Source organism: Lissotriton helveticus, chromosome 6, assembly GCF_964261635.1.
Source record: "Lissotriton helveticus chromosome 6, aLisHel1.1, whole genome shotgun sequence".
NCBI classification, from domain to species: domain Eukaryota; kingdom Metazoa; phylum Chordata; class Amphibia; order Caudata; family Salamandridae; genus Lissotriton; species Lissotriton helveticus.
In genome coordinates, this window is record NC_136067.1 from 86,253,961 (window position 1) to 86,268,210 (window position 14,250).

The following is a 14,250-nucleotide window of genomic DNA, read 5'->3' on the forward strand; positions in this document are numbered from 1 at the left end:
GCGGAGTCCTTTCCGGAACCAGGGAAAGCACACGTAGTAGAAGAGGGTACGTGGCATAGCCCTTGATGAGCAGCTGAGGAAGAAGCCTACCAAGCCGATACCCAATTATGAGTTACAGCTCGACGTCCGGCCCTGAAGACGAGCTATGCAATAGAGACCTACGACAAGCCAAGGAAAAGCATAGTGGCGAGACACTGGGTCCAAGTGCTGCATTAATTAGGTGAGAGCTGCGGGTTCGACGAGGCAGCTTGGAGAGGACGGCGTTGGAGACTGGCCCTTACTAGTTGTCTACAGGATCATTGGGCAGATGCAATTGCATTTTCGTTGCAGAGCGGAAAATCCCCCTGCTCTTTCTAGCAGTTGCTCCTAAGCGATTCCTGCACGCACCAAGTTCATTAATGACTCTGTCAGGCCGCCTCCAAAATGAAAACGCATTTTCAGAGCTGCCTTTGTTTCGAAATCACTCTTTTGTTGACTTATCAGCTTTTTTGCCTCAGAGCGTCCAGCTGTGTTGAGCTGACACCTTGAGCCGACACACGTACACGCAGGCGGCCTTCATCAGTGAGGTCAGCGCCCCCTCGGGTGTCCCGTGGACCGCTCTCCTCCAGTCTAAATAGCCTCATTTATCACGACAAGGCCCAGTTCTCTTCCAGAGTGAGCCAGTCCAGCACTTACAGTATTCACATCAATTTATACAACGTATGCTTGGCACAAAGCGGGGAACCGCGGGAGCCATACCAGTCAAAGCATTTGCAATGCAATAGGTCGCACATTTACACGAGTTTAAGCTAGTGGCATTGTAAATGACAATGCATTTTATTTATGTTTTAAAAAAGAAAACATAAATAAAAGTCATTTATTTGCAATGTCAATTGCTTAAACTTGCGTAAATGCCAGACCTATTGAATTGCAAATGCTTGTTTAAAATGCCATTGTACTCCAAAGTACGGGGCAATCCTGTCATGTGTACGTATACTTCTGGTGCCTCAAAGAATAGCATACGGGATTGGTACACCACCCTCAGCTTGGCTAGATACAGCAATGCATAGGGAAGTTTCTGCTCACCTAGTTGGGAGGACTTGTCTGCCATAAATTACTGTTGCTTCTGCGGGACTAGTCTTGTGTACTCATGACATTTGAGGATGCAAGTGTTGTTGAACATCAGGTGTTGTTTGTCTGGATTGCTTTCAAATCATGTCTCTGTTGTGCTTATTCAAAATCTTTGCAATGAAAGGACTTGGCCTGGCTTCCCGGGGCGACTTCTGCATCATGGCCCTGTTTGCCCTTTCTAAAACAAAGTAATAGGACATCAACTATGGAGGTAGCCAGCCGGTGAGCCACTTAGTCAGGAACTCTTCCATGCTCCCCATTCATTTTGAATAAGCTTTATTCGATAGCAAGTATCATAAAAGCATTTCACAGTCACATAAAAGTATATAAAATTAATATTTCATATAGTAAAAACAAGTTTTAAAAACCTGGCTATACCGTCCGCTCTAAATCTATGCTTAATATCTTAATTGGCATTTGCTCATTAGGTTTAAAATTACAGATTAGCTAAAACACATGTCCCATACAAAACAGTTAATCTTCAGTACTTTGCAAATAATTCCTATGTGTAAATTATCTCTCAGATCCACAGATTAGATGGTATTTATTTGCACATTACTCCTTAATTGTGCCCTTATACGGATAATCCACGCACACCCCAGGTACTTTGTAACACCACATAGTAGCGAGGACCTACTTGAGTCACTTCTCATGATTCGTAGAGCATCAAGGAGGTTTCTAGTGCCCAAATATAATACATATAGGCTTGATCCATTTGGCCCTTGCTTGCTTGTAGGCTGGGCAAGCAAAGACTACATGGTCTACAGTTTCTTGTTGTGCATCACAGCAGGGGCAGTTATATAGGTTGGAGGTTGTTGGGTCCCATTTTGCCAGTTTGGTATTTAGCCTTACTGACCCTAATGTAAACTGCATATATAGTGCCCTGTCTCTGTGTTTCCTTATAAAATCTAGATAAGGTTCCAGGGATCAAACTGATTTATGCTGGATGAACTCTTCAAATAGTCAGACAAGCATTGGTTTATGTAAGACCTGGTGATTTACCCAGTTCCAGTAATTCTTTTTTAACTCTCTCTTAGTCGGAGTGACCTGCTTGGCCCAAGCTTTGGCTAAGCCCAGCTTGGTCAGTAATTCCTTTAGATCTTTAAGCCACTTAACACCTTTGTTGTTATCAAGGGTAATTAGCTCAGAAAGGACCGTCGCATAGCTATGGAGTTCTGGGGTGCAACTTATCCAGTATAGAATAGGGCAAAGTATATCCACCTCACTAAAAGTGTGTCTGCCCATGTCAGAGACTATGGGCTTGAGTGGTGTATTGGTAGGTATGGATACCAGATCTCTAAAGAATTTACTCTTTGATCGTACAATCTCATTAGTTTTTTCGAAGCCCCAAAGTTCAACGGCATAAATTCTTGACCTCACAGCTTTACCTTTATAGACTACTAGTGAAGGAGCTACCAGTCTAATTGACGTTAACCTTTGGTCCCTACCAATGGCATCCACCACCCGCTTATGGTTCAGTAACATTTTGTTCATGTGAGTCCCCAATTGCATTTTATGCGATAACCTAATACCCAGATAATCAAAGGAATGGACTCTCTCTAAGGGGTAAACCATTGTTAGTGAGAGTGTTATTAAAATGTTTGCCCAGATTGAAAGCCATAAACTTAGTCTTTGTGATGTTTATCATTAGGCCCCTTTGTGTACAGAAAAAATTGAAAGCGGGTGAGGAGTTCCCGGAGGACCATTGGGGTTTTCGATATTAAAATAGTGTCGTCGGCCAACAGTAGGGTATTTTTTTTTTCTCCTTCAAAAATTGGAGCAATTTTATTTTTGAAATTTGCTCAAAAAACTAACCACTCCATTTACATAAAGTGAAAAGACGGTAGGAGCCATCACACAGCCCTGGCAAACCCCCTGTTGAACTGTATCTTGTCTTTACTTTGCCCATGAGCCCCCATCTAACTCGGGCATAGGTTTCATCATGGAGGCATATTAAAATATTTAAAAGGTATGAGGGTAAGCCCATTTCCTGGAGCACTGACCATAGCTTCTCTCGCGGCACTAAATCATAATTGGTTTTAAGCTCAATGAACGCAAGTAAAGACTTCCCATGACAATTATGACTACTTTCCAATATAAAATAAGTAATGTAAACACTCCTGTACTGGTACCTTTACTAAAACCTGTTTGATAGGTGGAAAGATTATCTTCCTCCTCCATCCAATTTTGAATCCTATTTACAAGGGCTCTGCCAACCACTTTCCCTGTATTTTTTAGTATCCTGGCCGTCTCATTTTTTATATATAGTTATGACCTCTGCTCCTATCCTAGATATAGCGACTTCTGCTCCTTTCATTATATTGTTGATTAAAAGCAGGATATATTGGGCCCACTTCTGTAGTTCTAATTAGAGCAAGTCACCCAGTATACCATCTGGGGCTGCCGCCTGTGCAGGAATAGTACAGTTAATTGCATTCTCAATCTCTTTCATTTGGAAGAGATTGGTATCTTCAATTGTAAGTGGAACCTGAATTCTCTTCAACTGAGAGGTAGGTAGGGCCTCTAGTTCATCCGTGTGCAGTTGGGAAAAGTCATCCCACCAGGCCTCATCACCAATATGGTTCGTGATTTGGATGTTGTCCCTCCTATTTCTCATCTTGATTAGAGCCCAAAAGGAGACAGTAGAGTACTACTAAAGTTAAGTGTAACGCACTTAAGTAAATAATTACCGCAGGCTGCAGCGACAAAATTAAAAACACAACAGCCCCGATAAATATAATTAGGAGGTTGTTGTGGGTGGTGGCGGGATCGCTTTCACTTACCCGTGTGTTGTGGTTACCGTGACCTGCCCTGACCTCGACGTTCACTTCTCAAGGCTCCTCGTCAGGCTCCTCGTCTCGACTCAATACCAGGAGGACTGCAGTACACAGCATGGCAATAGCAATGATAGCACGCACAAGCCAGCCACGACGAAGCAAGCCAAAAGTAAAACTGGGAAATACTGGATTTGGTGGTCTTTGGACTCCTCCCCCAGACCCCAGCAAACAACTCACATGCAAAACTACAAACTGTTGCTGGGTCTGGTGGAAGAGGCAATGGCCACTGCCACACCCCCACAACCTCAAAGCCTGCCGGACTGTCCCGCCCTCAGCCATTGAAACTAATGGAGGGCCTCCAACTCCTCCCTGGGCCAAAGGAATATGTATCGTCACTGCCCTACTTTATGGCTCCAGGTCGAAGAAATCTTCGCCCAGCCAAAAGCATGTGCAGAGCAAAGGCCATCCTCCCCCACCCCCTTAAAAAAACAACATTTGACATGTTTGTTTACCGAGCACAAGCAGCCAGCAAAATACATTGCTAACTGCTCAGTGTTCCATCATGCATTTTGTTAGTCCCCCACAGTCCCCCACAGGGTGGGAGGGCGACGCCCATCTTGCCCGTGTACACCAGCCGCCCCTGGGTTTGACATGGTAGGGTTGTAACTTACGCCATTAAGGCAAGTTATATGCAGAGTTACTTTGCATGGATTTCTGTTGCTGGATCTAAGATCCAATAAGGCTGTGTGTTTCATGGCATTGCAGGGTTTGAGACACATCGATGGCCGATCCAAGTCAAGTTAAGTCAAGTTAAAATTTGTATAGCGCTCTCCTGACCCAGAGGGTCTCAAGGCGCTTGAGGAGGGGGTGTTCGCTACTTATCAAACAGCCAAGTTTTGAGTTGTTTTCTGAAGGAGAGTTGTTTATGTGTGAGGCGGAGGTGGGTGGGGAGAGAATTCCAGGTTTTGGCCGCTAAGTAGGAGAAAGATCCTTCCTCCCATGGTAGTTCTTCAGAAGCGTGGAATCGCGGCGAGGGCTTGATTGGAAGATCGGAGTTGGGGGGTGGGGGTGTAGAAGGTCAGGCGCGAGTTGAGGTATTTAGGTCCTAGGTCGTAGAGAGCCTTGTGTGCGTGGGTGAGGAGACGGAACGTTATTCTCTTGTTTACGGGGAGCCAGTGGAGGTCTCTCAGGTGACCGGATATGTGCTTGTGGCGGGGTATGTTTAGGATGAGTCGGGCGGAGGCGTTCTGAATGCGTTGGAATTTTTTACTGTCATTTGGCTGTGGTTCCGGCGTAGAGGGTGTTTCCGTAGTCCAGTCGGCTTGTGACAAGTGCTTGGGTGACTGTCTTTCTTGTTTCGGTGGGGATCCAAAGGAAGATCTTTTTGAGCATACGTAATATGTTAAAGCATGATGATGAAACGGCATTGACTTGTCTGGTCATCGCGAGGGAGGAGTCTAGAATGAATCCCAGGTCGCCAGCATGGTCCGTTGGTTTGGGTGCGCTGCCCAGTGTCGGTGGCCACCATGAGTCGTCCCATGCGGAGGGGGATGATCCTAGGATGAGGACTTCCGTCTTGTCAGAATTCAGTTTCAATCGGCTGTTCTTCATCCATTCGGCTACGTCTTTAATCCCTTCGTGTAGGTTGGTTTTGGTGATGTTTGGGTCTTCGGTGAGGGAGATGATCAGCTGTGTGTCGTCAGCGTAGGAGATGATGTTGAGGTTGTGTTGGCGTGCGATGGATGTGAAGGGGCTCATGTAGACGTTGAAGAGGGTGGGGCTGAGCGATGATCCTTGTGGTACGCCGCAGATGACTTCGGTGGCCTCTGACCTGAAAGGGGGGAGGCGGACTCTTTGGGTTCTTCTGGCGAGGAAAGAGATGATCCAATCCAATGCTTTTCCTTGTATCCCGGCGTTACTGAGGCGTTGCACTAGGGTGCTATGACAGACCGTGTCAAACGCTGCGGAGAGGTCCAGGAGGATGAGGGCAGCTGTTTCCCCATTGTCGAGAAGTGTTCTGATGTCCTCTGTGGCTGCGATGAGGGCGGTCTCGGTGCTGTGTTTGGTTCGGAAGCCAGACTGAGAGGGGTCGAGGGAGCCGTTGGACTCGAGGAAGGCGGCGAGCTGACTGTTGACAGTCTTCTCTATGACTTTGGCAGGGAAAGAGAGGAGCGAGATGGGGCGGTAGTTCTTAAGTTCAGTGGGGTCTGCTGTAGGTTTCTTTAGTAGGGCACTGAGTTCGGCATGTTTCCAGCTTTCCTGGAAGGTGGCGGTGTTGAGGGAGCAGTTGATGATATCCCCGATATGGGGTGCTATGAATGAGTCAGCCTTGTTGAAGATGTGGTGGGGGCATGGGTCGGTTGGTGATCCGGAGTGTATGGAGTTCATCAAGCGGATGGTGTCTTCGGTGCTGATCGGGTTCCAGGTGCAAAGGGTGGTGGTGGGGGGCTTCAGTTCGGTAGTAAGGGGGGTGGACTGGTCGCCGAAGATGTTATGTATGTCAGCGATTTTGCTGTGGAAGAATGATGCTTGTGAGTCGCAGAGGTCTTGAGAGGGAGTGATGTGGTTGGAGACGGCGCTGGGATTGGTAAACTCTTTGACGATGCTGAAGAGTTCCTTGCTGTTGTGGGCGTTGTTGTCAATTCGATCCTTGAATGCTGATTTCTTGGAGGATCGGATCAGCTGGTGGTCTTTGCGGGTGGCGTCATTGAGGGCGGTCATGTTGTCTGTGGTTGGGTTTTTTCGCCACGTTTTCTCGATGGTGCAGCAGTTCTTTTTGGAGTTCTTGAGGTCGTCATTGAACCAGGAGGCTTTTTTGCTACCTTTGTTGTTGTGATGGTTTTTCAGGGGTGCTAATTCATCAGCGCAGTGGGTGATCCATTGTGCAAGATTGACGGCTGCTTGATTTGTGTCCGATGATTGGCGGGAGGGTTTTGGTTTAGCGATGTGGTGAGTTGGTCGGTGGTAATTATGTTCCAGTTTCTGCGGGGGACTTGTTGTGGGTGGTGGTGGGTCGTGGTCTTTCTAAAGTTGAAGTGGACGCAGCTGTGGTCTGTCCAGTGGAGTCCTGTGGCATGGTTGAAGGAAACGTGCTTGCTGCAGGAGACGATTGGGTCCAGCGTGTGTCCGGCGTGGTGGGTGGGGGTGTTTACCAGTTGTTTGAGTCCGAGATTAGCGAGGTTGTCCAGAAGGGTGGGGGTGTTGCTGTCGTTGTTCTTCTACAGGTGGAAGTTGAGGTCCCCTAGGAGAATGTAGTCCTCGGAGGGGAGGGCGTGTGGGCTGATAAAGTCGGTGATGTCTTCGCTGAATTGTGTGCGGGGTCCTGGTGGTCTGTAGATGAGGGTGCCTCTAAGTGTGGTCTTGGGGTCGGTGTGTAACTGGAAGTGAAGGTGTTCGGCAGCTGTGAGGGTGTCGTCGGAGCTGGTCGTGATGCGGATGGTGTTCTTGTGGACGATGGCGATGCCTCCTCCTGTTTGGTTGATGCGGTCCTTTCGGATGATCTTGTATCCGTCCGGGATGGCTACGGCGATGTCGGGCGCTGATGAGGCGTTCATCCAGGTTTTTGTAGGAAAGGCGACATCCGGTGATGTGGTGTTGAGTAGGTTCCATAGTTCAATGGCATGTTTGGGGACCGAGCGCGTGTTGAGCAGGATACACTTTAGGTGGTTGTTGTTTGGGCTCTGTTTGGCGGTAGTGGTTGCAGTGTGGGTCCTGATGCAGCAGAACTTGAAGGATTGGCAGGTGAAGGGTCCATGGGTGCGTCCTGGGGCGGCTTGGTGGCAGTCGGGGAGTCGGCCGGTGTTAAGTGCAGAGAGGGTTGCGACATCGTACGTTAGGCGGGTGGAGTGGTTTTTGCAGGGGCTAGGGGGTCTTGCGCTAGGCGCGGTCAAGGCGCGGATGGACGAAGACGGGCTTACCTTTGGCGCGCCTTCGGCGCGCTTAGGGTGCGCCCGCTGCGCGTGAACGCTGCGCGTAAATGCATCTGTCATAAGTAGATAGTGGCGGGGGCGGAGCGAGGGAGGAGCAGCTGGGAGGCGGGAGCGGGGTGGCGAGTGGGGAGGGGATCATACGGCGATGCTGTATATAATAAGGCAGGTGCTAATTTTGAGCTACATGCAATGGCAGCGGGGCCAGAGCCTTCAACGACTCCAGGATACTGACACAGTCTAAAGAGATATTTTTTGTTCACAAACCCAGGTCTTCCTCCAGGCGGATAGCAGCACTCTCCGACCCGCTTCATTACACCACTACCCCATGCCAGCCATGAAGCTGTGGGGGACCAGCCGACCTCCACCTCATCGTAATGGATTGCTTAGTCAGGAGTAGAGGCAAGTCTATAAAGCGAAGTTGTTCTTTCTGCGCCTTATGGAGCCGCATCAATCCCAAAAGGAATACTGCATGAGTACGCTGAATGGGGACACCAACCGTAGCTGATATCAGTGATAACAATTCTAACCAGTAAGACATAATCACGGTGCATTGACATAACATACATAGCAGGTTAGCATCTTATATTTTACATCTAGGACAGCAGTGCTGTGTGGCTGGGAAGATATGCTGCAGTCGGTGCAGGGTGAGATATGCCCTCTGCAAAAACATGTATTGAATGAAGTTGAATTTGGCATTCCGTGGGATTCTCAAAGGGTATGCCAAGGACCTGCTCCAGTCCCCATACATCATGTCTGTACCCAAGTCTTCGTTGCATTTGTTGCTTAAAACATTCTGTGAAATTCTAGTTTGGTTAGTAATGCCTCTGTAAAGCCAGTTGGTGAGGTGTCGGCCATTCACTATCAGGTAGGTTATGAAGACCATTTCATGGTGGGGAGGTTTCTCCCTGTGGGGGGACCAATGTTTCTTTACATATTGCAGAAGTGTGGCATGTAGTAAATCTAATGCATCCGTGACTCCTTTGCTCCAGACAAAATTGTCGTGTTCCATAAATGTGCTGTTGTGAAATAGGTCTCCCACTCTAGCTAAACTGCCTTCCGCCCAGGGGAGCAGTCTCAGTTTAGTGAGGAGGCCATTTGGGGTCAGGATCCCAAGTAGTGGTATGGTGTAAGAGTAAGGGAGGCAGCCACGTGTGTAGTGTGTGGATTATTTCTAATAAATGAGAGCTGTGCGTAAAAGCAGCGAGCATCGGTCGGAATCTTAGCCTCTGGTAGGATCAGAGTATGAACCCGTCCGCGATCCACATCGGCAGGTGAATAATTTAATGTAATGTAAGTTACGCCCTGACAGCCAATCTGAGAGGCACTGTAACCTAGTCCCCTTTATCAGTGTCCAGTTGCAGCTCATTCAGTCCTACTCTGCGGTGGCCACTTCCCCAAATCAAAACGGAAAGAGTGATGTTCATAGTTAAGCAGCAGGGTCGGGATCACAAACGGCAAATTGGTTAAGAAATACAGTAGCAAGGGGAGGGCTACCATTTTCGAAATTGCCACTCGGCCCATCTATGATAGCAGTAGGGAGGACCAGAAGGTTACATGTGAGTGTAGCGAGCGCATAGCCTTACCTAGGTTAACGTCAATGAGGTTTGGTGCTGAGCGATAAATCTGTATACCCAGATATTTTAAAGTATGTGCTGCGACTTTTAAAGAATGAGGGCCAAACTGAACCGTCTCTGGGCAATCCCCTTGCCGGGAAAAAAGGCATAATACATACTGACATTAATTGTGATGCCCGAAAGCAACGCAAAAGCATAAAAAATGCCTGTGGCCAGTGATAGAGAGGTGAGGTCTTAAGCATACAGAATGATGTCATCCGTGTATGCGGAGATAATGTGTGTTGTTTGGCCGATACGTATGGCCGGTTGTACAGCCGATAACCGTACCCTAAGGGCTAAGGCTCCAGGGCCAGCACAAACAACAGAGGAGACAGTGGGCAACCCTGCCGTGTGCCTTTTCAAACCGGGTACTCCTCCGAGATATGTCGCCCTGTACGGGCCATTGCCGTGGGGTCCTTGTACAGGAGCCTGACCCACATTAAATAACCCGGCGGGATGCCAAATAGTTCAAGTGCTGGGAATATGTAGTCCAATATGAGCATATTGAATGCCTGTCTCAGATCCAAGGTGATACAAACTGCGTGGGCTCTCTCCTTGGGGGTTGCAGTCATAACATGGTAAAACCTGCTGATGTTAAGTGAAGTGCACTGCACTGGTACAAACCCACATTGATCTGGTTGGATTAGGTTGTGTAAATATGGAAGTAGGCAGCCAGCCAGTACTTTACTGAATAGATTGTAGTCTGTAGTGATTAGAGATAGTTGGGGGGAACTCTGAAAGATACATTGCCTGGCGTGCTGGTTTGGAGAGAGACATTAAGAGTGCCTGTCTCATGGTGGGTGGCAATGACCCCGAGAACAGTGCAGCATTACACAGTTTCTCTAGTTGTGGCACCAGAGTATCCGCAAACGTGGCATTGAATTCGGACGGGAGGCCGTCCAGACCTGGGTCCTTGTTTTGAGGGAGGCTCCTGATGGCTGCCTTGATTTCGGACCTTGTGATAGTGCCAGATAGAGCGTCCTGCGCTGTTTTTTCAAATTGTGGGAACTGTGCGCCTGTTCAAAATGGCATGAAGGGGTCTTCCACCAATGGGGGGGACCTGGTACAAGTCTTGGCAATATTCACAAAATGCTGCATTTATATCCCATTGTGTATTCACGGTATCCCCAGCGCTAGTGGTTATCTCATGGATCGGGGGATGTGGGGGGTAATCTCTGAGAATACGTGCTAATAGCGGGCCAGCCTTATCAGCATCAGGCGGAGGACTGGCTGGAAACCTTCACCAATGTGGGGCCTCGGGACATGGCCACAACAACAAGGCTACCGAAACTGAAAGGCCCTTTTCGCAACTGGCGGAGAGACCAACGGTATACGAGAATAAGGACACCGCCTTTGCCACTTGTGGGTCCACGCTCGGAGCTGATCCTGAGCAGACAGCAAGACACCATGCAGGCAGTTGCAGAGATCAGGGGTTCCCCGATGAAGAGAATGCATCTAAATCCAGCCAATGAGACATGTCGAGTGATGACGAACAGATATATGGCCTACAGAATTCGCAGGATTCAGTAGGAAAAGTGGATGTCAACCAGCAGACGGCGTACTTGATTGCATAAACGCTGCAAGCTCCTGTATTTGTATGGACTATGAATTGAGGTATTGGGGTGTATGTGTGGGGGAATGCTGTTGCTAGACGCGTAGAGACCTGGGATGCACGCTGTTAGTAATCCACAGTATTTGCTCAATACTGTGTTGAACACTGAAATACATGAGGGAACCGGTACGACTGAAACGTATATTTTATTGCTGATTTGTGAAATATTCCTGAGTTAACATATGAAGTTTGCCCCAACTATATTGTATGTTGCCTGCGCATGGGGAGCACCTGAGACGCTAGAAACGAGGACTGTACTCTAAAGTATAGCAGTTTGCAACGCACCACCCAGGATTGTTTTGACTGTTATCTCAGATTGGGAGTTTGGAGGATTGCTGGTTACATTATCGGATTTTTGGAATTATTAAAGCATATATCTTTTTGTGAGACGACAACTGTTAAGAGTAGATTCATACAGTGTAACATGCTGCGAGTCAGCGAGCAAAGAGGGGTATGTAATGATGAGCTGTGTTTAATTAACACAGCTGTTGGGCTGCCACGTACACAATTTCACCTGATGCGTTGGAGGGTTAATGTCTTCAGTTAAGATTGGTACATGGGGAAAAGCTTCACGAGCATCCGAGATGGCGGCGTGAGCTAAGAGCTCCCGAGACCCTCGCTGCCTCCTACATATATACTGAAACGAATACGGATTATTCGGATGGAATATTGAAGTGCAGACCCGGCAGAGGCACTATCTGCTTTCCAAAATCGATTTGGACATTGGGAACATGAATTACACCGATCGCAACTTTCTGGCCCACAGGGGTGGAAGGGCATGGAGCTCAAGTGGCACCAATACCCAGGCAGTAGTTGAACAACAACGGCTAGCTGCAGTGGGATCGATGCCCCTGGTCAACTTTCGGTTTTGTTTTTGAGACCTCCCTGGTGAGCGAGGGTGTTATCGACAGATTAATCATCGGCCTGCGCCGGGCGCTTCACTCTGCAGTGTATCTACCGCAAGTACTTGGTGCGGACCGGGAGAAACCCTTTCTCAACCTGAACATTTGAATTCCAGTGGGCTATGAAGTGCGGATATTGACAACAGGTCGCACAGGGCCCTCCGGGGCACAGAACCCAATATGGCGGGCAAGCAAGACGGAGACCGGCGGAAGACCAAGTTCACCGGCAGGGGCAGTCTGACGCAGGCGGATAGTATCGAACGATTCACCCAGCCGAGGGGATCACCCGGTACCATCCCTAAAACTACCGGAGGGGCGAATGTGACTTTTGAAGACCCAGAGGAATTGACCCTCCAAGTCGTCATGGGCGACATTGCTGGCATGAAAACTTCAATCGGACAACAATACGAGGCTCTGGCTTTAAAGTTGGATACCGTGGCTGTGGATGTCACCTTAATCAGGGCGGACCTCTACAAAACGAACGAGAAGGTCAAAACCCTAGATTTGAAGACAGCCAGTCTCACTACCGACGTTTCTCACTTGAAAAAAGGAGGTCCGTAATTTGCAAACTGCCAACGAACAGTTCGCCCGCCGATTGGAGGATTCCGAAAGTCGTGCAAGGCGGAATAACATACGCATTATTGGTATTCCTGAAAAATCGGAAGAAACAGCAACGGATCTTTTTGTGGAAGATCTGCTCCTCAATCATCTCGCCCCCAAACGCTTGAGTAAATTCTTCACGGTGGGACGGGCGCACAGAGTGCCGTGCGGGAGGCCGAAGCCGGGTGCCCCACCAAGTCCTATTATCGCTAGGATTTTCAACTTCCGCGATAGAGACGCTGGTGTACAGTCATAATATCGAGTCTTTTATTTCGACTGGACAGAATATCGAGTAAAAAATATAGAATGGACATAATATCGACTAGACATAATATAGACAACAAAAATATCGACTAGAGAAAATTAATATCGAATAGAATGGACATAATATCGAATCAAAAATATAGAATGGACATAATATCGACTAGACATAATATAGACAACAAAAATATCGAATTTAAGGTAAGTTAATAATAATTTTTATTTTTTGTGTAATATAAGTCTGTAGCGGGTTGTGGGTTTATAGGGGAATAGGGTGGGAAGTAATTTAATTCTAATTAATTAAATATGTTAATTTATTTATTAATATCTATTTAGAATTAATTGTTAATTAATTATTAATTGGTAATTAATTAAAATATAATTGGTAATTAATTATAATTGATTAATTGATAAATATTTTAATTTTAGTAATTTATTTTCTGTAGCGGGTTGTGGGTTTATAGGGGAATAGGGTGGGAAGTAATTTAATTATAATTAATGAAATATGTTAATTTATGTATTGATATTTATTTAGAATTAATTGTTAATTAATTATTAATTGGTAATTAATTAAAATATAATAGGTAATTAATTATAATTGATTAATTGATATATATTTTAATTTTAGTAATTTATTTTCTGTAGCGGGTTGTGGGTTTATAGGGGAATAGGGTGGGAAGTAATTTAATTATAATTAATTAAATATGTTAATTTATTTATTGATATTTATTTAGAATTAATTGTTAATTAATTATTAATTGGTAATTAATTAAAATATAATTGGTAATTAATTATAATTGATTAATTGATAAATATTTTAATTTTAGTAATTTATTTTCTGTAGCGGGTTGTGTGTTTATAGGGGAATAGGGTGGGAAGTAATTTAATTATAATTTATTAAATATGTTAATTTATTTATTGATATTAATTTAGAATTAATTGTTAATTAATTATTAATTGGTAATTAATTAAAATATAATTGGTAATTGAAAATAATTTATTAATTTTTAAATTGTAAATTAATTTATTGTTAATAGGTAATTAATTAGTATGAGTAGGCAATTTTTATAATTAAATAATTTTATTTTGTATTTATAAATAAATATTTAATATTTGTATACACTTTTTTAATATTTTAATTATTTGTAATTGGTATTACTATTTATGTTATTTATATATATTTGTGAAGTATTTACTTTCCCTACTATTGCACTCTCTGAAGTTGGAATAGTAATTTTAACCCCTACGCTATCCAACACTTTCCCTACTGTTGCACCCACTGGAGTGGGTATGCAACGTTTACAACGCTACTTTTACTATGCACTACCATTACAACAAAACTTTTAAATTGCAAAAACTTTTACAACGCATACATTTACAAAGCATGTTTTTACAACGCAGATACCGTTACAACGCATACTATTACAATGTAAGTATTAGTAAGTA